The sequence below is a fragment of the Triticum dicoccoides genome, chromosome 2A, assembly GCF_002162155.2.
Source record: "Triticum dicoccoides isolate Atlit2015 ecotype Zavitan chromosome 2A, WEW_v2.0, whole genome shotgun sequence".
NCBI classification, from domain to species: domain Eukaryota; kingdom Viridiplantae; phylum Streptophyta; class Magnoliopsida; order Poales; family Poaceae; genus Triticum; species Triticum dicoccoides.
Window position 1 is genome coordinate 726410714 of NC_041382.1, and position 25690 is coordinate 726436403.

Sequence of the window (25690 nt, forward strand, 5' to 3'; positions counted from 1 at the left end):
GTTATGCTGCTCATATCGTGCGTATGGTATCTTGCATTGCTATGTCATTTGCTTAGTTTAGACATGCTTTGTGTGAATGCCACCTGTTTAGTGTCTAATTACCATATATGTGAATTATGCAATGCCATCTTGCTACGAGACATTATATATGTGAATTATGCAATGTTATCTTGTTGCAAGGAATTATGTATGTGAATTATGCAATGCCATGCTGTTTAGGCAAGCGTCATATATGTGAATTATATCATGCCGTCCTTTTTTGTATTTCTCAGTGCTTTTGTCGACAATGTTTGTATATTCAACTGCTCTTCCTGTGCATCAGCCATTTGAATTGGTGATGGAGAAATCTGGAGTGAAAACAAGGTCTTCAGAGCAGACAATGCTACCTGCTGAAGCGGATATCTTGCTGGTTATAGATAGCCCTTCAGAGGAGGACTCAGAGGAAGATGACCAGTCCTATTATCCCCCTAAGGTGTATGCTCAAACTTGGCAGGGTTATATTACTCATATAATGCATATGTTGTATTGCAATGCTTAGTTTTTACATCATATACACAATATTGAATGCCATCTCCTTAGTTGACACATCATATATGCGATTGCCCTTTGCTCACTTCCTTAGTACATAAATCATATATTTGAATTATGTCATGCTATGATGTTTACATAGACAACATGTATCGAAATTATGGCATGCCAACCCATTTTCTAAAGACATAATATAGTTATATCATCTCATCCTGTTTACACAGTCATCATATTTAAATTATGTCATTCTATCCGTGAATTATATCATGCCATCATGTTTCCATCGACGACATGTTTGTGATTTATGGCATGCCAACCACTTTAATAGACACATCGTATAGTTATATCATGTCATCCTGTTTAGATAGTCATCATATTTTGAAGTATGTCATTCTATCCTGTTTAGTTAGCCATCATACATGTGAAATTGTGTCATGCTATCCTGTTTAATTAGCCATCATATATGTGAAATTATGTCCTGCTATTATGTTTGCTTAGACAACATAAATGTGAATTATTTCATGCCCTGTTTTCTTCCCTACTATCCATTGCACCTGTCTATCTTACAATGTCTGTACATTCAATTACTTTTCTTGTTTATCAGCCATTTCAATTGGAGGGAGTGATGGTAGTATCTATGGGAATAAAAACACAGTCTTCAGAAAAGATCGTGCTACCTGTCGATGCAGGTAGAACCACGGTTGTACTTGCCCAAGAACCAGCCCCACCACACATAACCCACACTCATGCAGATTGTACCCCTACCCAGTTGGACAGAGAACCAGCTACACCCCTTCTAACCCCAACCCCGGCAAATAGACACCCAGTTCCCATTGACACAGCACTGTCTCCACCACAGAGCACCCAAACACGAGCAGTTAGTAAGGCAACTGCAGTGCCCAAATCACGAGGACCACCACTCTGAACCCGAAGTCAACGCTTAAAGCAGAAGAAGAATTGTTCTCAGGTTAGGTTCCGTAGCTATGGTTCATACTACTTTGCTCTTGCATCACTGTATTTACTTATACCAACTAATTTCAAATTTGAAGGATGCAATTGAAACTCCAATGGCGCAACAGGTATGTTTTAAACATGTTTCTTCAATGTGTTTGGCTGTTTGCTGTTGTAACTTGCTCTATGTTGATTTCAATTTCAATTGAATAAACAGTTATGTTCTCATGCCATGCACATTACAAGTGTTGTTATTGCTGTGTAGTTTCCCACACTTATATTCTGTCTATGCTGCTTTGTCTTAAATAGATATGATTCGAACTATATCTATCTTGATTTGGCAACATAAACTAGAATGATATAGACCATACAATGACCATACTACATAGATATATGTTCGTTTCATGCTATTATCCTGTCCACCTTACTACTGAACTGGTAAAGCTGAGATGTGTTTGTTTGTTTCTCTTTTAGAACGCGGATAAAATATTGGAGAAGAGTACCCTATTATGCAATGGTAAAGGAAGTAATGCAGATAAGGTTCAAGATAGTGAGACATCCCTGTTGGTCTCCAAGAAAGTTGATAAAAACTATATTGAAGACACTGAGACAACCCCAAAGTCCTGTCTTGATGTAGTGTTCGAGTTACTGGCTACCACTGCTGGCACCAGCTCTTCGAACTCGTTGCCTGAATTAGTTTGGCTTCTTGAGTCACAACTTCAAGTTGAAAGACATCGATCAGATGTTATGCGACAGGAAGCCGAAGGACTGAGGAAGTCCCTGCAGAATTCAGATGCATACTTTCTGGTGCAACAACAAGCGCTGGAGGACTTAAGCGCCAAACAAGAGAAAGTTAATAAGCTTGCTAAGCATCTTGCCAGCATTATGGGTACCCAGGATATTGTTTCTTGAGCTCTTCTAAAGTGGTTTCAGTTCTGGACTTGTTTTGCTGCCGCGTTTATATACTGCTGTGTTCCCTATATTTGCACTAGTGGCGAACTTTGATGCCCAGTGGATGTAATATGTGTAATAGCCGTGATAGCCTAGTGTAAGTTGCTTGCTTATTTATTTCCTTGTTGTCTTGTTTATTTGTTTGTTTGTAGTCAGTGCAGTTCTTTTTCTGCGGTTTGCTAGTGGCTGCAATAACCTACTTTTTAAAACTAGGCCACAATAACCATGGGCTAATATTTACTATAGTGACACTGGGCCTCTTACAGGCCGTAGAAACTGTGGGCCTTCTACGAGCCGTATAAACAGTGGGCCTTCTATGGGCCATAGAAGTAGTGGGCCTTCTACGGGCCGTAGAAACAATGGGCCTTCTATGGGCCGTATCATCAATGGGCCTTCTACGGGTCGTATCATCAATGGGCCTTATACGGGTCGTATGATCGATTGGCCAAACATGGGCCGAACAGACCACATTCTGGCCGTAAACGGGCTAGAATTGGAATCGTCCATTCATGGGCCGACCATAACGGGCCATCGTTAATAGGCCGTATTTGATGACGCTATGAAAATGGCCCAACGTATTAACAGACCACAAACGGGCCGACTGTAACCACGGGCTGAATTTGGCCCACGAGCAAAAAATGACAGTAACGGGCCATAAGTAAACGAATGCTGGAAATGAGCCCAAGAATAAATGGGCTCTGAAGAAGGCCGGAAGATAACATGGGCTGGAAACGGCCCAACGGTATAACGGGCCGTTAATGGGTATAAAGTGATACACTATTCATCACGGGCCAGTTTCACCACGGGCCGTTAACGGGTGTAAAGTGATACACTGTTCATTACGGGCCAGTTTCACCACGGGCCGTTAATAGGCCAAGAGTTACATAGGGCCTCATATGGGCCGAAAGACATCATGGGCCATACATGGGCCAGAAGTGAAAACAGGCTGGAATCATATTCGATGGCCCAGATGACGCTATTGGGCCTAATTCGGATAGGGCGTAACGGGCCTTGGGTTAGCGGGCTGTAAATGGGCTATATTCGAACAGGCCGTTAAAAGGCTTTCCATGGGCCGGCCCGCCAGCTTTTGACCAAGTAAAACGGGCTTGCCTTTACACAGGAATGGGCCTCTGTTGGGCCATGCCACGTGTCAACGTATCATAGGCGCCTATCTGACCCACTGACGAGCTGACACGTGTTTCGTCCGGCCAAGAAGAATTTTACACGTGGAAATTTCCCATTGGTCGGGGTTGTTAACGGGTTATCGGATCCAAAACCCGACCCGATAGCTTAACGGTGTTCCGTTACGGTGGATGCCATGTGTCGGTCACCCTTGACGAAAGCACTTCTATGACGCGTGATTTATCGTCATGGAAGTGGACACTTCCGTGATGACAATTTTGGTAATGTCATGGAACACTTCTACGACAGCACAGGTATGACTATCTTGATTCTGTCATAAATTTGTCATGGATGTACTTGCATGATAAAAAAGCGACCTAGTGTGACAAACACGTATCATCACGGAAGTATATTTTTTTGTAGTGCGATAGCTACTAGCAACCAACGCGATTAGGGGATGTCAATCCCTTCACGGTCACTTACGAGAGTGAGATCTGATAGATATAATATTTTTGGTATTGTTGGTATAAAGATGCAAAGTACAAAATAAAAGCAAAGTAAAAAAGCAAAGCAAGATTAAAGTGATGGAGATTGATATGATGAGAATAGACCCGGGGGCCATAGGTTTCACTAGTGGCTTCTCTCAAGAGCATAAGTATTCTACGGTTGGTGAACAAATTATTGTTGAGCAATTGACAGAATTGAGCATAGTTATGAGAATATCTAGGCATGATCATGTATATAGGCATCACGTCCGTGACAAGTAGACCGAAACGATTCTGCATCTACTACTATTACTCCACTCATCGACCGCTATCCAGCATGCATCTAGAGTATTAAGTTAAAAACAGATTAACGCCTTAAGCAAGATGACATGATGTAGAGAGATAAATTCATGCAATATGAAATAAACCCCATCTTGTTATCCTCGATGGCAACGATGCAATACGTGCCTTGCTGCCCCTTCTGTCACTGGGAAAGGGCACCGCAAGATCGAACCCAAAGCTAAGCACTTCTCCTATGGCAAGAACTACCAATCTTGTTGGCCAAACCAAACGGATAATTCGAAAAGACTTGCAAAGATAACCAATCATACATAAAAGAATTCAGAGAAGATTCAAATATTATTCATGGATAGACTTGATCATAAACCCACAATTCATCGTCTCAACAAACACACCGCAAAAATAAGATGACATCGAATAGATCTCCACAAGAGGGGGAGAACTTTGTATTGAGATTCAAAGAGAGAGAAGAAGCCATTTAGCTACTAACTATGGACCCGAAGGTCTGAGGTAAACTACTCACACTTCATCGGAGAGGCTATGATGATGTAGAAGCCCTCCGTGATGACGGCCCTCTTTCGGCGGAGCTCCGGAACAGGCCCCAAGATGGGATCTCGTGGATACAGAAAGTTGCGGCGGTGGAATTAGGTTTTTGGCTCCCCTTCTGATTGTTTGGGGGTATGTAGGTATATATAGGAGGAAGGAGTACGTCGGTGGAGCACCAAGGGGCCCACAAGGCAGGGGGCGCGCCCTATGGGGGGCGCCCCCCATCCTCGTGACCTCCCCTTTGACTCCTTGGAGTAGGGTCCAAGTCTCCTGGATCACGTTCGGTGAGAAAATCACGTTCACGAAGATTTTATTCCGTTTGGACTCCGTTTGATATTCTGTTTCTTTGAAACACTAAAATAGGCAAAAAAACAGCAATTCTGGGCTGGGCCTCCGGTTAATAGGTTAGTCCCAAAAATAATATAAAAGTGGAAAATAAAGCCCAATATAGTCCAAAACAGTAGATAATATAGCATGGAGCAATCAAAAATTATAGATACGTTGGAGACGTATCAAGTAGTAATGTGTTACATGTATCTTGGCTATATGCATCAGGGCAAAAGATATGAATATGGGAAATGTACCTTCATGCCCATGAGTCCTTCTTGCAAACAGTATGTACATCAGCAAGAATTTCTCATACACATTACTATCATGCATATACTTACCTTGTGGTCTTGAGTTGGCTAGGATGGGATGAGCCTGCGTAAACAAGGTTAGATAACACAAATGCACCCACTGCTAGAGCAAACAAAAGAAATCACAAGATTACCAAGACTGGGATGACATGTAGAGTGAGTACAGAGTACCACGATAGATATTGACATGTCCCCAAAGAGAAAGATATCCCTTGGATGTCTTGCTCCCCCTAAATCTAGCATGGGATACTGGGAGAAGATAGGGAACAGAAAAACAGAGCTCAAAGAAACAAATGAACAGAGCTAATGCAAATAGGCACATATGAACATGTCTTTCCCCCAAGAAGACATGTGGCATCTCTCCTCTTGAACATCAAGCATCTGGGATCCTTGAAGATTACTCTTTCCCGGAGTATTCCCTCCCCCTAGAGATCTCTACCCCCTAGAGATATGATTAAGCTTTGATGTGATCTCTCTCTCCCCCTTTGACATCAATTTCCAAGAAGGGTCTTCTAGAATTTGTTGTGAATGGGTTCGGTCCTTGAATCACAGTACAAAGCATTAAGGTAAATGTGATGCTTGCAGATGACAAGATTCATTGAGTGGAGTTGGATCAAGAATAAAGCAGGAATAAATGGCAAAATGTTTTTCCTGTAGTGAAATTGGTGTCACCGAGTTGTATGCTTCGGTTGCTCCGAAAATCTTCGGCTAGACCGGAGACATGAAACCGGTGGAACCGAGTTCATCACAGAGAAAAACACTTGTCACCTTAGCTCACTGTACAAATAAGATCTCACAAAGATTTGCAATGAATTGGATGCAGAAAATGCAGAACAAAAAGCAAAGAAAAGAAACTAAAAGATCTAGATGAAGTTTTTTTTGAAAGGGGAAACAAATATGCATGAGACAAATGCAAGAACACAGAAAAGAACACAAGAGAACTTCATCTAGAGTTGGGCAATGACAAAGTCACCTATGTTAGAGTATATTGACTTAGGAGTCAAGTGAGATCACTTGATCATAGGTCGTACTCATCGTTTAAGCTGAAAATGGGGTTACCATTTTTGGTTTAAGCATCTTGATGTATTCACATCTTGTCGAGTTGCTTTGACTCATGACTTGGAGTAAAGCTACTCTAAGATGGAATAACATACCTTGGGTGGCGGTGTTGATCTTGATCATGTAGTTGAACTTGTGTGGGTTGCTCAAGGTTGATGTAGCCCATCAAGAGTTGGGAGCACCCTTTGCATTTTGAGTTCATCTACCTACATGGTTTAGTTTTCGCAAGGAGGAGCACTTGTGTATCCAACATGACAATCATGAAACTCAACATAGAATTTGTCAAACGATATGTTTGAAAGGTTTCGTGCTTCCTTGTCATCAACCACCATTGTGTAGAGACTTGGTGATGTAGAGATTACTCAAGATGTGAGTGAGTTGCAATCTCATAGAATTATATTCATCCAAGTACCTACAAGGGTTAGATAACATGCAAGATGCAAATTTTCAAGACATAAGATAATCATCATAGGAGAAATATCAAGTGATTAGTCGTAAGCTCAAGTCTTGCATGTATACAATGGAATTACTACTCCAAGTTTTAAGCATCAATGATGTTCAATTCACCTCTTAACCTGCAAAACACTTTCTCATCAAGTGGTTTAGTGAATATATCTGCTAATTGCTTATTGGTGCAAACATGCTTAAGGTTTATGTCACCCTTAGCAACGTGATCTCGAATGAAATGATGACGAACTTCAATATGCTTAGTTTGAGAGTGTTGCACGGGATTGTGAGTAATCTTGATAGCACTTTCATTGTCACAAAGTAATGGAACATGTTTCACATATATCCCATAATCTTTAAGAGTTTGGGTCATCCAAAGTAATTGAGCATAACATGAACCAGCGGCAATGTATTCCGCTTTGGCGGTGGATAAGGATACCGAGTTTTGTTTCTTGGAAGACCAAGACACAAGAGATCTACCAAGGAATTGACAAGTACCCGAAGTGGACTTTCTATCAACGTTGTCACGGCATAATCCGAGTCGGAGTAGCCAACAAGATCAAAGGAAGCCCTCTTTGGAGACCAAATGCCAAAATTTGGTGTATGTATTAAGTATCTCACTATCCTCTTCACGGCCTTAAGATGACATTCCTTAGGAGCAGCTTGATATCGTGCACACATGCACACACTTAGCATGATATCGGGACGTGAACCACATAGATATAACAATGAACCAAGCATAGAGCGGTAAACTTTTTGATCAACCGGTTCACCATCTTTGGTCAAATCAAGATGTCCACTAGTAGGCATGGGTGTAGTCATACCTTTGCATTCTTGCATATTGAACTTCTTGAATAAGTCCTCGATATACTTCGTTTGAGAGACAAAGGTGCCTTCCTTAGTTTGCTTGATTTGCAAACCAAGAAAGAATTTGAGTTCACTCATCATAGACATCTCAAACTTCTCCGACATTAGCTTCCCAAACTTTTCACTAAAATGAGGATTAGTTGATCCAAATATAATATCATCGAAATAAATTTGGCATACAAATAGTTCTCCATTAACCCTTTTAGTAAAAAGAGTAGAATCTATTTTTCCAATTTCAAAGCCTTTTTCAATAAGGAACTTGGTCAAGCATTTATACCATGCTCTAGGAGCTTGTTTAAGACCATAAAGGGCTTTGTGAAGTTTGTAGACATGATTAGGTTTCTTAGGATTGACAAAGCCGGGAGGTTGCTTAACATAAACTTCCTCCTCAATTTCACCATTTAGAAAAGCACTTTTAATGTCCATTTGGTACAAAGTGATATCATGGTGATTAGCATAAGCAAGTAAGATGCGAATGGACTCAAGTCTAGCAACGGGAGCATATGTCTCACCATAGTCCATACCTTCGACTTGTGTGTAGCCTTGGGCGACGAGACGTGCTTTGTTGCAAACCACTTGTCCATCTTCATCTTGCTTGTTGCGAAACACCCATTTGGTACCGATGATGTTGTGGTTGTTGTCGGGCTTCTCGACCAATGTCCACACTTGATTTCTCTCAAAGTTGTGTAGCTCTTCATGCATAGCATTTATCCAGTCCGGATCCTCCAATGCTTCTTCAACCTTCATAGGTTCAATGCTAGAGATGAATGAGTAATGTTCACAAAAGTTAGCCAAACGAGTTTTAGAGCGAGTGATTCTCCCGGTTTGGATATCATTGTAGATTTGCTCCATGGGATGATCTTTAGCAATTCTTGCTCGAACTCGTGAAAGCTTTTGCTTGGGTCTTGGTTGAACATCTTCTTCATCTTGTTCTTCTTCTTGGCCTTCTTCATTGTTAGCGTTGTCGTTCTCTTGTCGTGGTGGAGAAGGAGGTTGTTGACGTTCGTCTTGGTGCACTTCCTCGTTTTCTTCATCTTGGTGTGTCCCACTCGTGGATGCTTCCGTATCAACTCTTGGTTCACCTTGTCGTGAGGTAGAAGCTTCCACTTGGACGGACGAGGTACTCTCCTTCATCTCCGTTGGGCGAATCTTGCTAATAGACAAGTCTTGGATTGCTTCCGAGGGATCTTTGTCTCCTATATCAATTGGCAATTGCTCTACTTGCGAGCCGTTAGATTCATCAAACTTCACATCTACCATTTCTTCAACCTTTCGGGTGAAATTGTTGTAGACACGGTATGTGTGAGAGTTTGAGCCATAACCAAGTAGGAAACCTTCATGAGACATAGGAGCAAATTTAGAACGACGATGCTTATCAAGAATGTAGCACTTTGAGCCGAATACTCGAAAGTATCCAACTTGGGGTTTGTTACCGGTGAGGAGCTCGTATGCCGTCTTGCCGAGTAGCTTGTGAAGATACAAGCGATTTGTTGCATGACAAGCTGTCTCAACCGCTTCCGCCCATAAGTGTTTTGGCGTCTTGTACTCATCAAGCATCGTTCTTGCCATCTCGATAAGAGTCCGGTTCTTCCTCTCAACGACTCCATTTTGTGGAGGTGTGTACGTAGCCGAGAACTCATGTATAATCCCTTCTTCGTCAAGAAAGGTGTCTACATTTGCGTTCTTGAACTCCGTTCCGTTGTCGCTCCGAACCTTCTTGATCTTCACGTCAAATTGATTTTGGGCCTTCCTAGCAAAGTTTTTGAAGATCTTTTGGACCTGCGATTTGTCATCAAGAAAGAACACCCACGTAAATCTTGAAAAATCATCAACTATGACTAGACCAAATGAGTTACCACTGAGACTGTTGTAGGCATTTGGACCAAAGAGATCCATGTGAAGTAGCTCGAGTGGTCTTCTTATGGTCATGATGTTCTTAGCGCGATGACTTCCTCCAACTTGTTTCCCTGCTTGACAAGCACTACAAAGTCTATCCTTGTCAAATATGACATCGTTAATGCCAAGGATATGATTTCCTTTAATTAGTTTGTCAAAGTTTCGCATGCCCACATGGCCTAGCCTTCTATGCCACAACCAGCCTTTAGAAGATTTAGCAATTAAGCAAGTTCTAGGTTGAGCCTTTTTAGTGAAATCAACAATGTAAAGATCTCCTCTACGTATACCGATAAAGACCATTTTATGATTATATCTACCAAACACTTGGCAGTCTACTTCAGTAAATAGGACATTGAAACCGAAATCAGCAAGTCTAGATACTTAAAGTAAGTTGTAGCCAAGAGATTCAATGAGCATGCCATTTTGTATGGAGCTATCATGTGAGATGGCCACCTTACCAAGGCCAACCACCTTACCCTTAGAATTATCACCAAAAGTGACATACTTTCGAGGGTCGTCGTTTCCAGCAAGCTCACGAAACATGTCTTTATCTCCGGTCATATGATCAGTACATCCACTATCAAGGACCCATTCCTTTCCTCCAGCCATGTAGCCACGAAAATTTGCCATAAGACCAAAGTGTATCATTGCATCATCAAGAGCATAGTCACTATCATCATCCTCATCACAGTATCCATGTTCAACATCATTTTGTGATTGATCAATTCCTAGAGAGGGTAATTCATTAGACAAATGATCATCACAATGGTCACCTTTATGAATTCTAATAGCTTCGAATATGATATCGCTAATGATCCCAACATTTCCTATGGCACGCATGAGATTGGTAAGCTCAAATAGACAATCACCAAAGCTAGGATCACTAGAATTCATCTTACTCGAAGCAATAGACTTATGGAGAATTTCGTCTAATTTTTTCAAGGAATAATCTGGAAATCGTTCCTCAAGAAATTTCCATATAGTATAGGCACAATCAAGAGTAGGCAAACTAGCAATCAAATTTTTGGGCAATCCTCTTATGATAAGATTGATGGTTCTAAGATTGCGAATCATGTCAAGATCCTCTTCGGGTGTGGGATGCAAGGGATCAATATGAGGTGCACAAGGGCTAGCAATGTGCTTGTTCAAGTGATATTCATTGAAAATCTCAAGCATTTTATTTTTTCACTCATGAAAATATTCTCCATCAAGAATAGGCACTCTATGTCTAAGACTCACCAAAGTAGACACATCCATCTTCCTCCAAAGGTTTTTAAACCAAGGCAATGGAGACCAAGGCTCTGATACCAATTGAAAGGATCGAGAAGAGGTGTCTAGAGGGGGGTGATTAGACACTAAGTACCAAAAGTTACAGTTTTTAATTTCTTTAAGTTGAAGTGGAGTTTTGGCACAAGTTTAACAAACACAATACATATCAAGCAAGCATGCAAAGAGTATATGAGCAGCGGAAAGTAAAGCATGCAACTTGCAATAATGTTACGGGAAGGGTTTGGAGAAATTCAAACGCAATTGGAGACACGGATGTTTTTGTCGTGGTTCCGATAGGTGTGCTATCGTACATCCATGTTGATGGAGACTTCAACCCACGAAGGGTAACGGTTGCGCGAGTCCACGGAGGGCTCCACCCATGAAGGGTCCATGAAGAAGCAACCTTGTCTATCCCATCATGGCCATCGCCCAGGAAGGACTTGCCTCACTAGCGGTAGATCTTCACGAAGTAGGCGATCTCCTTGCCCTTACAAACTCCTTGGTTCAACTCCACAATCTTGTCGGAGGATCCCAAGTGACACCTAGCCAATCTAGGAGACACCACTCTCCAAGAAGTAACTAATGGTGTGTTGATGATGAACTCCTTGCTCTTGTGCTTCAAATGATAGTCTCCCCAACACTCAAATCTCTCTCACGGGATTTGGATTTGGTGGAAAGAAGATTTGAGTAGAAAGCAACTTGGGGAAGGCTAGAGATCAAGATTCATATGGTGGGAATGGAATATCTTGGCCTCAACACATGAGTAGGTGGTTCTCTCTCAGAAAATGTGTATTGGAAGTGTAGGTATGTTCTGATGGCTCTCTCCACGAATGAAGAGTGGGTGGACGGGTATATATAGCCTCCACACAAAAACTAACCGTTACACACAATTTACCAATCTCGGTGAGACCGAATTGAGAAACTCGGTCGGACCGATTTAGCAAACCTAGTGACCGTTAGGACTTTCGGTGGGACTGAGATGCAACTCGGTAGGACCGATATGGTTAGGGTTAGGGCATAACGTAATCTCGGTGAGACCGATTACACAAACTCAGTGGGACCAATTTTGGTAATAAGCTAACCAGAGAGTTGGTCAGGCAAACTTGGTGAGACCGATTACACAAACTCAGTGGGACCAATTTTGGTAATAAGCTAACCAGAAAGTTTGCATTGTAATCTCGGTAGTACCGATTGCTCAATCTCGGTGGGACCGATTTTGGTAATGGACATACACAGAGAGATTACAATCCCATCTCAGTGAGACCGAGATCCCTATCGGTGAAACCGATTTGCCTAGGGTTTGTGGCAGTGGCTATGACATCTAAACTCGGTGGCGCCGGATAGAAGAATCGGTGGGGCCGAGTTTGACTTTTGGTTTAGGTCATATGTGGATGTGGGTAAGGTAGTTGAGGGTTTTGGAGCATATCACTAAGCACTTTGAGCAAGCAAGCCATTATGCAACACCTCATCCCCTCTTGATAGTATTGTCTTTTCCTATAGACTCAATGTGATCTTGGATCACTAAAATAGAGAATGTAGAGTCTTGATCTTGAAGCTTGAGCTAATCCTTTGTCCTTAGCATCTTGAAGGGGTTCCACATCCTTTAGTCCATTCCACTTAATTTGTTGAACTTCTCTGAAACATACTAGGTAAAAGTATTAGTCCAACAAGAGATATGTTGTCATTAATTATCAAAATCACCATGGGACCACTTGTGCTTTCACGCACCACTAGTGGATGCCCTGGCAATTTCATCAGTGGCTGTAATGCAGTCATTAGCCCAGGAACTCACATTTTTTCAGCAGCCTGATTGTCATCAGCGGTGCTGGAATTTTCTTCAGTCGGCTGAGCAGATGCTTCAGCCTGAGGAATTTCTGGTTGTGTTGGGACTGCAACGTTTGAAGTGAAGTTGTCAGTGAGTCTCACAAAACGAACCTTGGCTCCCAGCTAGTCAGCGTGGTATGCGTCAAATTCATCATTGAGTTTCTTGATCTCAGATTGAATTGTGACAAGTTTTTCAGTTGTCATAGAGACAACGTTCTTCTTCAGGAAGCGCTCCTTTTTGTATTGCGCCTTCTTGATCTGCCTGGCCTTCTCATACTTCCATTTCTCTTCTTGTATGAAGTGAGTCAACATATGACTTTGGCCAGGAGTCAGCTTGAAATCAGGCATAGGATTATTTGGGTCCTTGTGCCATAGGTCAATATACTCAAGGATCAACTTTGGATCCAAAAGCAGAGGCACACTTGTGCCCTTGACTCTGGCGGCCCTGACTTGCCTGTCTCTGATGATTTCGGCAAGTTCCTCATCATCAGCTTCGTCTTCAGCCGCCGGCACTTGGAAGGCAACTTGCTTCTTCTGAGGACTTGGTCGAGAGCCTCGTCTAGCAGTTGCCTTGGTCTTCAACAGAGTGGGACTAGTTGAGGAATGCAGTGGTGCTGAGGAACTAGCAGATGCTCCTGAGGCAATAGACATGCCCTTCATCCTTTGGCATTAGCGAGATGTGCAGGTGATGAGGATTTTGTCGGAGCAGCTGAGGACTTTGGCGGAGGAGTTGAGGACTTAAGAGCAGCATGAGGAGTTGGCCGTGAGGGCTTTTAAGAGTCTGGCCGCGAGGGCATTGCTGAAGAACTTGGCCGTGAGGGCATTGATGGAGAAGCACTTGGCTTGTGAGCAGGCTTCTTTGGCATGGCCTTCTTTGGCTTGCTTGCAGAGGCCTCAGCAGCAGCAACAGAGTCTTCATTGAATTTCCTCACTGCTTCTCTTGCTTGTCTGGCCAACCTAGCCTGGCGCTTGGCCCATTCATCAGGATAATCCTCACCGCACTTGAGGCTGGTGGGATCTGCTTCTTGGCCAGGTGCCAACGGAGGTCTTGGGAATGGAGGATTTAGAGCGAATTTCTTCATGTATTTTGGAGTAACATATCTGTACTCCCTCCACTATCTTGCCCATCTCCTCTCTATCTTTTGAATGCACACCTTGTGCTGATTTTTGTCCTCCTCAGGGCGTGTGCAGTACCCAGTATAAATATCATCAGGGATTTCAAACACTGTGTTGACCTCAGGCCTCTTTCCTCCTTTCTGTGGCTTCTTACCGTCAGCCATTTTCTTCAGTTGAGGAATTTGAACAATGGAATTTTCTGAAGATGTATGCAAATTGTCTTCGAGGAACGCTGCAAATGAGTTAAGTTGATGAGAACCTAATGATTCAGCAGCTGACATGAGTACCTGTGAACAGAGTATAGTTGCGAGGAATTTGGAGAGGTCATATGCGTTCTCAGAGGTTTTTCAAAAAAGAACAAGTTTGAGGAATTTGACCAGATGAGTCTTGAAGAATTTCACTAAGTGTTCTTTGTCTTATGTTCCAGAGATGTATAGATCGAAAATCCACACATTTGAGGAATCTTGAAGAAAAACATAGCTTAGAGAAATGAATCAAGAACAGATGACATGTGAGGTGTTTTAGTGTGTGAAGATATGATGAAAAACACCTTTGAGGATTTTGTAGAAATCATTTGACTCAAAGAGGGCAGTAAAAGTAACTTTTAATTACCCTGTATGTAGAACACGACAAACTGGGAAGTGGAGATGTGAAGTTTGTCCGTGTAGATCTTCCACGCCCTAACTCGGCAGAGGAAGACAGTTACGGCGGTGGCGGAGTAAATAAATCCGCGACCGGCGCGAGTACGACGGCGATGAGGTCGAGGCAGCAAAGCACTTCCTCACCGACGACGATGAAGTAGCGGCGGCGCTAGGGTTTGAGAAGCTCGAGCTGGAGAGAGGTCAAGCGGAGTAAAATAGAAGTGAGGAAGGGGAGGGGTATTTATAGCCACGGTGAAAACCTGTTCGCCCGAAGAATTTGGACGAACGTGCCCCTAACCCTTCTCATTCGCTTGACATGTGTCACCCATGTACTGAGAAGTAGAGACCGTGTGAGATCTTGGGTGGATGGATAAGTGTTGTCGTGGGATGTGGAATGGTTTGAGCGGCAAAGCCGAAAATTTAGATAAGATAGGTTTTAAAGTTCCATTTGCAATTTCTTCAGCTGACAAGGACACACTGAAGATTTTGAACGAGTTTCAAATAGAACGCACATGAATAATTTGTGAATAGAATGGGTTGAGTTTAGCATAGAGGGGGTAGGGTCCGATCACATTCACTTAGCAGAAAAAGCAGCTTGAAGAATTAGCCATAAGTGAATGCTATAGAGGACATAAACTCATATATATATAGCCAATGAAGAAAAACGAGGGAAATAGTGAAGACAATGCAAAGCTGAAAAACAAAAGAGGAATTTCAAAGAACAAAAAAAACCAATTGAAGATTTTCAACTTTTGGTGGTGGCGTGACCCACCGTATAAGAATGATGATTTCAGACACCGCGTACAATTGTCGTAGGGTTCTGAGAATCAAATTCTTCGTTAATTTCTTCACACTTAGAGTGTTAGTCTTCATTGATTGAAGAAAAACGTTTCTTCATGTGTTGCACATCTAAGTCATCAATTTTGCATAAGTGTTAGGATGAGTGTCCTTTTCAAAGAACATTCGAAGATTCTAAGATATTTAGCTCACACCGCAACCTACTAAATCTTTTCTCATCCAAGGGCTTTGTGAAGATATCGGCTAGCTGTTCTTAAGTCTTCACATGCTCAATAGAAATGTCGCTCTTCAACACATGATCATGAAGAAAATGATGACGAATCTGAATGTGCTTTGTCTTCGAGTGCTGAACTGGGTTGTGAGCAATCTTGATGGCACTCTCATTGTCACAGAAGAGAGGCACATTCTTCACGTTGACGCCGTAGTCCTTGAGAGTTTGCTTCATCCACAACAATTGAGCACAACAAGAACCAGCCGCAATGTACTCAGCTTCAGCAGTAGACAGTGATACACAGTTCTGTTTCTTCGAGGACCAACAGACCAAGGATCGTCTGAGGAAATGACATATACCAGATGTTGACTTGCGATCCACATGATCACCAGCATAGTCAGAGTCAGAATATCCAATGAGATCAAAAGCCGAGCTATTGGGGATATTACTATCAGTTGAGACCTTCCCAGGAGGGGCCGGGTCAGCCTCAATGGTGGGTTACGCAAGAAGCCCAGTAAACATTCAAGATTGTAGTTTATTAAGTCTTATAGAAGGCCGAAAGGCCTGAAGGCGGTTTAAGCCCTGATATTATGAACCGCCATATGTAAAGAAAGACTTGTAAGGAAAGGCATGTAAAGGAAGTCACCGAGCCGGACACGACTATGAGCCGGCCGGGACTCTGTAGGCCACCATGCGTCAACCCATGTATATAAGGGGACGACCCGGTGGCGGCTTAGGCAAGAAACAACAAATCGATAACCAAGCCGGCGAGTTGAGCCTCTTGGAGATCGAAAACCTAGCAATACCAAACCCAACTAGACATAGGCTTTTACCTTCATCGTAAGGGGCCGAACTAGTATAAAAACTCTCCCGTGTCCTTTGTCCCGATTAACCACTTTAAGCTTCCTAGTGTGATGGCCCTATGACTAAGTCCTTGCTCTAGGACATCTGCCGTGACAATTCCACGACAGTTGGCACCCACTGTGGGGCCAGCGCGTGGTAGATTTGAGTTCTTGAAGGGCAGCTTCGAAGGGCTGAAGGGATACGCTGTGGGCCGGATGACCAAGAGTCGCCGCGGCAAGCTCTACATCGACGACGAAGGCTGGGGCCCCGAGGCCAACTCAATTGAGTACGGGTACCGGGTCCCCTTTGGTGGAACTCACGAGTTCATCGGCCGGATCGGTGAGTCAGGCCCTAAGCCGGACGTCCACACCAACCTCATCGAAACGGCTCAACGCGTAAAGACCACCCGTGTTCAATCTGTCATGAAGCATGCCTTCGTAGGCTGCGTCCACGGCGGTGAATACTCTGAAGGATCGATGGAGGGCGGTGAGACGACCGTCTGTTCCGACACTGCATCATCAACAGGCGAGACGAACTCTTTGTACCAGCTGCAAGACGGCATGCTCGAGGGCTATTCCGATGGCAGCAGTATTCTGGACCCTCTTGAGCCGCCGAATTGGGTCGGAGTCTTCATGGCAGGGACACAACCTGGGCAGAAATCTACAGCAGCGGCAGCAACAGGTACCGGGTCGGCTGCTGCCGGGTCAGGAGACCCCGCGCGCCCCCGTCTCAGATTCTGATGGACCTCATGGACAAACTGACAACCCTGTTAACCGCCGTGGTAGAGCCGGTGGATAAAGCCCAGCACGACGCAGAGGTGGCACGCGTACGTGAGGACATGGTGCAAGCTAAGAAAAATCTAGCTATAGAGGAAACCCAGATGGCAGCAGAGCGAGCGGCTTTGGATGCTCGTGCTCAACAACTTCAAGCAAAGACTTTCCGGCTCTCGGTGGACCTTAACGCATCAAACGAGGTTATGAGGAGAAGGCAACAGAAAACTCAATCACGTCTGCTGATGTCTACTACACAACCTTCTTATTGTAGACGTTGTTGGGCCTCCAAGTGCAGAGGTTTGTAGGACAATAGCAAATTTCCCTCAAGTGGATGACCTAAGGTTTATCAATCCGTAGGAGGCGTAGGATGAAGATGGTCTCTCTCAAGCAACCCTGCAACCAAATAACAAAGAGTCTCTTGTGTCCCCAACACACCCAATACAATGGTAATTTGTATAGGTGCACTAGTTCGGCGAAGAGATGGTGATACAAGTGGTATATGGATAGTAGATAATAGTTTTTGTAATCTGAAATAATAAAAACAGCAAGGTAGCAAGTGATAAAAGTGAGCGTAAACGGTATTGCAATGCTAGGAAACAAGGCCTAGGGTTCATACTTTCACTAGTGTAAGTCCTCTCAACAATACTAACATAATTGGATCATAAAACTATCCCTCAACATGCAACAAAGAGTCACTCCAAAGTCACTAATAGCGGAGAACGAACGAAGAGATTATGGTAGGGTACGAAACCACCTCAAAGTTATTCTTTCCAATCAATCCGTTGGGCTATTCCTATAAGTGTCACAAACAGCCCTAGAGTTCGTACTAGAATAACACCTTAAGACACAAATAAACCAAAAACCTAATGTCACCTAGATACATCAATGTCACCTCAAGTATCTGTGGGTATGATTATACGATATGCATCACACAATCTCAGATTCATCTATTCAACCAACACAAAGGACCTCAAAGAGTGCCCCAAAGTTTCTACCGGAGAATCACGACGAAAACGTGTGCCAACCCCTATGCATAGGTTCCCAATGTCACGAAAACCGCAAGTTGGTCACCTTAACATACATCAAGTGGCACGTGGTATCCCATTGTCACCACAGATATCCACGGCAAGACATACATCAAGTGTTCTCAAGTCTTTAAAGACTCAATCCGATAAGATTACTTCAAAGGGGAAACTCAATTCATTACAAGAGAGAAGAGGGGGAGGAGAAACATAAGATCCAACTATAATAGCAAAGCTCGCGATACATCAAGATCGTGCCAAATCAAGAACACGAGAGAGAGAGAGAGATCAAACACATAGCTACTGGTACATACCCTCAGCCCCGAGGGAGAACTACTCCCTCCTCATCATGGAGAGCACCGGGATGATGAAGATGGCCACCGGTGAGGGTTCCCCCCTCCGGTAGGGTGCCGGAACAGGGTCCCGATTGACTTTTGGTGGCTATGGAGGCTTCTGGTGGCGGAACTCCCGATCTATCTTGCGTTCTAGAAGTTTTAGGGTATATGGAGTTATATAGGCAGAAGAAGCACGTCAGGGGAGCCACGAGGGCCCCACGAGACAGGGGGCGCGCCCTAGGAGGGGCGCCCTAGGGGATGGGCGCGCCCCCTACCCTCGTGAGCTCCTCCTTCCTTCCTTGATGTGGGGTCCAAGTCCATCGGGTGGCTTTCGTTCCAAAAATAACTTCTCTAGTTGATTTTGTTCCGTTTCGACTCCGTCTGATATTCCTTTTCTTCAAAACACTGAAATAGGCATAAAACAGCAAACCTGGGCTGGGCCTCCGGTTAATAGGTTAGTCTCGAAAGTAATATAAAAGTGGATAATAAAGCCCAATAATGCCCAAAACAGTAAATAATATAGCATGGAGCAATAAAAAATTATAGATACGTTGGAGACGTATCAAGCATCCCCAAGCTTAATTCCTGCTCGTCCTCGAGTAGGTAAATGATAAAAAAGATAATTTTTGATGTGGAATGCTAGTTGGCATAATTTCAATGTATTTCTTCTTACTTGTGATATGAATATTCAGATCCGAAAGATTCAAGACAAAAGTTCATATTGACATAAAAATAATAATACTTCAAGCATACTAACAAAGCAATTATGTCTTCTCAAAATAACATGGCCAAAGAAAGTTATCCCTACAAAATCATATAGTCTGCTATGCTCCATTTCACCACACAAAGTATTTAAATCATGCACAACCCCGATGGCAAGCCAAGCAATTGTTTCATACTCTAACTTTTTCAAAACTTTTTCAATCTTCACGCAATACATGAGCGTGAGCCATGGATATAGCACTATAGGTGGAATAGAATGGTGCTTGTGGAGAAGACAAAAAGGAGGGGAAAGATAGTCTCACATCAACTAGGCGTATCAACGGGCTATGGAGATGCCCATCAATAGATATCAATGTGAGTGAGTAGGGATTGCCATGCAACGGATGTACTAGAGCTATAAGTATATGAAAGCTCATCAAAAGAAACTAGTGGGTGTGCATCCAACTCGCTTGCTCACGAAGACCTAGGGCATTTTGAGGAAGCCCATCATTGGAATATACAAGCCAAATTCTATAATGAAAGATTCCCACTAGTATATGAAAGTGACAACATAGGAGACTCTCTATCATGAAGATCATGGTGCTACTTTGAAGCACAAGTGTGGTAAAAGGATAGTAGCATTGTCCCTTTTAAAAAAATTATTTTTTTTATTTGGCCTTTCTTTTTTTGGCCTTTCTTTTTTTTATTTGGCCTTTCTTTTTTTATTTGGCCTTTCTTTTTTTATTGGGACAATGCTCTATTGAATGATGATCATCACACTTCTATTTATTTACAAATGGATGATACAACTTGATACTAGAACAAAGATGACTCTATATGAATGCCTCCGGCGGTGTACCGGGATATGCAATGAATCAAGAGTGACAAGTATGAAAGAATTATGAACGGTGGCTTTGCCACAAATACTATGTCAATTACATGATCATGCTAAGCAATATGACAATGATGAATGTGTCACGATGAACGGAATGGTGGAAAGTGCATGGAAATATATCTCGGAATGGCTATGGAAATGCCATAATAGGTAGGTATGGTGGCTGTTTTGAGGAAGGTATATGGTGGGTTTATGGTACCGGCGAAAGTTGCGCGGTACTAGAGAGGCTAGCAAAGGTGGAAGGGTGAGAGTGCATATGATCCATGGACTCAACATTAGTCATAAAGAACTCATATACTTATTGCAAAAATCTAGAAGTTATCAAAGCAAAGTATTACGCGCATGCTCCTAGGGGGATAGATTGGTAGGAAAAGACCATCGCTCGTCCCCGACCGCCACTCATAAGGAAGACAGTCAAGAAATAAATCATGCTCCGACTTTGTCACATAACGGTTCACCATATGTGCATGCTACGGGAATCAAAAACTTCAACACAAGTATTTCTCAAATTCACAACTACTCAACTAGCATGACTCTAATATTACCATCCTCATATCTCAAAACAATCATCAAGTATCAAACTTCTCTTAGTATTCAACACACTCAGAAGAGAATTTTATTATTAATCTTGTATACCTAGCATATTAGGATTTTAAGCAAATTACCATGCTATTTAAGACTCTCAAAAATAATCTAAGTGAAGCATGAGAGTTCATCTATTTCTTCAAATTAAAACTACCACCATGCTCTAAAAGATATAAGTGAAGCACTAGAGCAACAACAAACTACTCCGAAAGATATAAGTGAAGATCAATGAGTAGTTTAATAATTATGCAACTATGTGAAGACTCTCTAACATTTAAGAATTTCAGATCTTGGTATTTTATTCAAACAGCAAGAAAATCAAAATAAATGAGATTCTAAGAATGGCAAACATCATGTGAAGAAGCAAAAACTTAGGATCAACCGATACTAACCGATAGTTGTTGAAGAAGAAAGGTGGGATGCCAACCGGGGCATCCCCAAGATTAGACGCTTGAGACTTCTTGAAATATTATCTTGGGGTGCCTTGGGAATCCCCAAGCTTGAGCTTTTGTGTCTCCTTAATTCCTCTCATATCACGGTCTCCCTAAATCTCAAAAGCTTCATCCACACAAAACTCAACAAGGACTCGTGAGATAAGTTAGTATAAACCATTGCAAAAACCTTATCATACTCTACTGTAGCAAATCACTAAAATTATTATTCAACATTTAATACTAAATGCCTCTGCATATTTAATAGTCCTATCCTCAAATAGAATCATTAAAGAACAAACATATGCAAACAATGCAAACATAACAGCAATCTGCCTAAACAGGATAGTCTGTAAAGAATGCTGCAACATCCATACTTCCCTAACTCCAAAAATTATGAAATAAAATTCCGACTGTAGTAAATTTATCAGATCTTAATATGCAAAGGGTTTCAACATTTTATCACATTCTGACATTTCTAGGGAATTATTGCAACAACGGTAAACTTTCTGTTTTTAAACAGCAACATGTATACTTGTAACATAGGCATAGTAAAGGCTATCAATGCCACTTTTATTGAAATAAAAGATGCAAAACATTGTTATAAATAACATCAATCAAATTATAACAAAATAGATTGACGCTCCAAGTAAAACACATATCATGTGGTAAATAAAAATATAGCTCCAAGTAAAGTTACCGGTGAACGAAGACGAAAGAGGGGATGCCTTCCGGGGCATCCCCAAGCTTAGGCTCTTGGTTGTCCTTGAATATTACCTTGGGGTGCCTTGGGAATCCCCAATCTTAGGCTCTTTCCACTCCTTATTCCATAGTCCATCGAATCTTTACCCAAAACTTGAAAACTTCACAACACAAAACTTAAAGTAGAAAACTCGTAAGCTCCGTTAGTATAAGAAAATAAATCACCACTTCAAGGTACTGTAAAGAACTCAATCATTATTTATCTTGGTGTTAAACCCACTGTATTCCAACTTATCTATGGTTTATAAACTATTTTACTAGCCATAGATTCATCAAAAGAAGTAAACAACACATGAAAAACAGAATCTGTCAAAAACAGAACAGTCTGTAGTAATCTGGATCAAACGTATACTTCTGGAACTCATAAAATTCTCAAATAAATTTCTGGACCTGAGTAATTTATCTATTAATAATCTGCAAAAATAATTAACTAGATAGCACTCTCCAAATAAAAATTGCAGCAATTCTCGTGAGCGCTAAAGTTTCTGTTTTTTACAGCATGATCAACAAGACTTTCCCAAAGTCTTCCCAAAGGTTCTAGTTGGCACAAACACTAATTAAAAGCATAAAACCACATCTAAGCAGAGTCTAGGTGAATTATTTATTAGTAAACAGGAACTAAAAGCAAGGAACTAAAATAAAATTGGGTTGCCTCGCAACAAGCGCTATCGTTTAACGCCCCTAGCTAGGCATGATGATTTCAACGATGCTCACATAAAAGATAAGAATTGAAACATAAAGAGAGCATCATGAAGAATATGACTAGCACATTTAAGTCTAACCCACTTCCTATGCATAGGGATTTTGTGAGCAAACAACTTATGGGAACAAGAATCAACTTGCATAGGAAGGTAAAACAAGCATAACTTCAAAATTTTAAGCACATAGAGAGGAAACTTGATATTATTGCAATTCCTACAAGCATATATTCCTCCCTCATAATAATTTTCAGTAGCATCATGAAAGAATTTAACAATATAACCAGTACCTAAAGCATTATTTTCATGATCTATAAGCATAGAAATTTTATTACTCTCCACATAAGCAAATTTCTTCTCATGAATAATAGTGGGAGCAAACTCAACAAAATAACTATCATGTGATTGAAAATTAAGATCAAAATGACAAGTTTCATGGTTATCATTATTCTTTAAAGCATATGTGTCATCAAAATAATCATCATAGATAGGAGGCATGCTTTCATCATAATAAATTTGCTCATTGAAACTTGGGGGACAAAAGATATCATCTTCATCAAACATAGCTTCCCTAAGCTTGTGGCTTTGCATATCATTAGCATCATGGATATTCAAGTAATTCATACTAACAACATTGCAATCATGCTCATCATTCAAATATTTAGTGCCAAACATTTTATAGATTTCTTCTTCTAGCACTTGAGCACAATTTTCCTTTCCATCATACTTACAAAAAATATTAAAAAGGTGAAGCGTATGAGACAAACTCAATTCCATTTTTATAGTTTTCTTTTACAAACTAAACTAGTGATAAAATAAGAAACTAAAAGACTCGATTGCAAGATCTAAAGATATACCTTCAAGCGCTAACCTCCCCGGCAACAGCGCCAGAAAAGAGCTTGATGTCTACTACACAACCTTCTTCTTGTAGACGTTGTTGGGCCTCCAAGTGCAGAGGTTTGTAGGACAGTAGCAAATTTCCCTCAAGTGGATGACCTAAGGTTTATCAATCCGTAGGAGGTGTAGGATGAATATGGTCTCTCTCAAGCAACCCTGCAACCAAATAACAAAGAGTCTCTTGTGTCCCCAACACACCCAATACAATGGTAATTTGTATAGGTGCACTAGTTCGGCGAAGAGATGGTGATACAAGTGGTATATGGATAGTAGATAATAGTTTTTGTAATCTGAAATAATAAAAACAGCAAGGTAGCAAGTGATAAAAGTGAGCATAAACGGTATTGCAATGCTAGGAAACAAGGCCTAGGGTTCATACTTTCACTAGTGTAAGTCCTCTCAACAATACTAACATAATTGGATCATAAAACTATCCCTCAACATGCAACAAAGAGTCACTCCAAAGTCACCAATAGCGGAGAACGAACGAAGAGATTATGGTAGGGTACGAAACCACCTCAAAGTTATTCTTTCCAATCAATCCGTTGGGCTATTCCTATAAGTGTCACAAACAGCCCTAGAGTTCGTACTAGAATAACACCTTAAGACACAAATCAACCAAAAACCTAATGTCACCTAGATACTCCAATGTCACCTCAAGTATCCGTGGGTATGATTATACGATATGCATCACACAATCTTAGATTCATCTATTCAACCAACACAAAGGACCTCAAAGAGTGCCCCAAAGTTTCTACCGGAGAATCACGACAAAAACGTGTGCCAACCCCTATGCATAGGTTCCCAATGTCATGAAACCCGCAAGTTGGTCACCTTAACATACATCAAGTGGCACGTGGTATCCCATTGTCACCACAGATATCCACGGCAAGACATACATCAAGTGTTCTCAAGTCTTTAAAGACTCAATCCGATAAGATTACTTCAAAGGGGAAACTCAATTCATTACAAGAGAGAAGAGGGGGAGGAGAAACATAAGATCCAACTATAATAGCAAAGCTCGCGATACATCAAGGTCGTGCCAAATCAAGAACACGAGAGAGAGAGAGAGAGAGATCAAACACATAGCTACTAGTACATACCCTCAGCCCCGAGGGAGAACTACTCCCTCCTCGTCATGGAGAGCATCGGGATGATGAAGATGGCCACCGGTGAGCGTTCCCCCCTCCGGCAGGGTGCCGGAACAGGGTCCCAATTGACTTTTGGTGGCTACGGAGGCTTCTGGCGGCGGAACTCCCGATCTATCTTGCGTTCTGGAAGTTTTAGGGTATATGGAGTTATATAGGCAGAAGAAGCACGTCAGGGGAGCCACGAGGGCCCCACGAGACAGGGGGCGTGCCCTAGGGGGGTGGGCGCGCCCCCTACCCTTGTGAGCTCCTCCTTCCTTCCTTGACGTGGGGTCCAAGTCCATCGGGTGGCTTTCATTCCAAAAATAACTTCTCTAGTTGATTTCGTTCCATTTCGACTCCGTCTGATATTCCTTTTATTCAAAACACTAAAATAGGCATAAAACAGCAAATCTGGGCTGGGCCTCCGATTAATAGGTTAGTCCCGAAAGTAATATAAAAGTGCATAATAAAGCCCAATAATGCCCAAAACAGTAGATAATATAGCATGGGGCAATCAAAAATTATAGATACGTTGGAGACGTATCGTCTGCCTCTAACGCTTGATCCGAGGAACCTGTTCCACACACCCGGGGCTGGGGGGAGTAACCCGCCGGAGGCAAACCGGATCACGACAACCGGCACACCGGTTCAGCCACGGGCCACAGAGCCACCTCGTATAATTACCGCCCCACCTCATTACGTGCCAACACCGCCGGGTCAGTTCTCCAACCCCTTGGAAAACCTCATCGCAGCGTCGAGTCGTTTGGCGGCTCTCCCGTTGGAAGGCAACTCGCTAGCAGCAATTGAAACACGGAGGGTAAGAGAACTTCTTCAAACAGCTCTGGCGCAGCAGGACGCGTACTCCTACAGTCGAGACAGGATCCATTCAACTCCTCGCCCAAGCCGGAGCCCGAGTTACAGTAGGCATATGGGGTACGCAAATATGTCAAGCAATGCTCAACGCCACA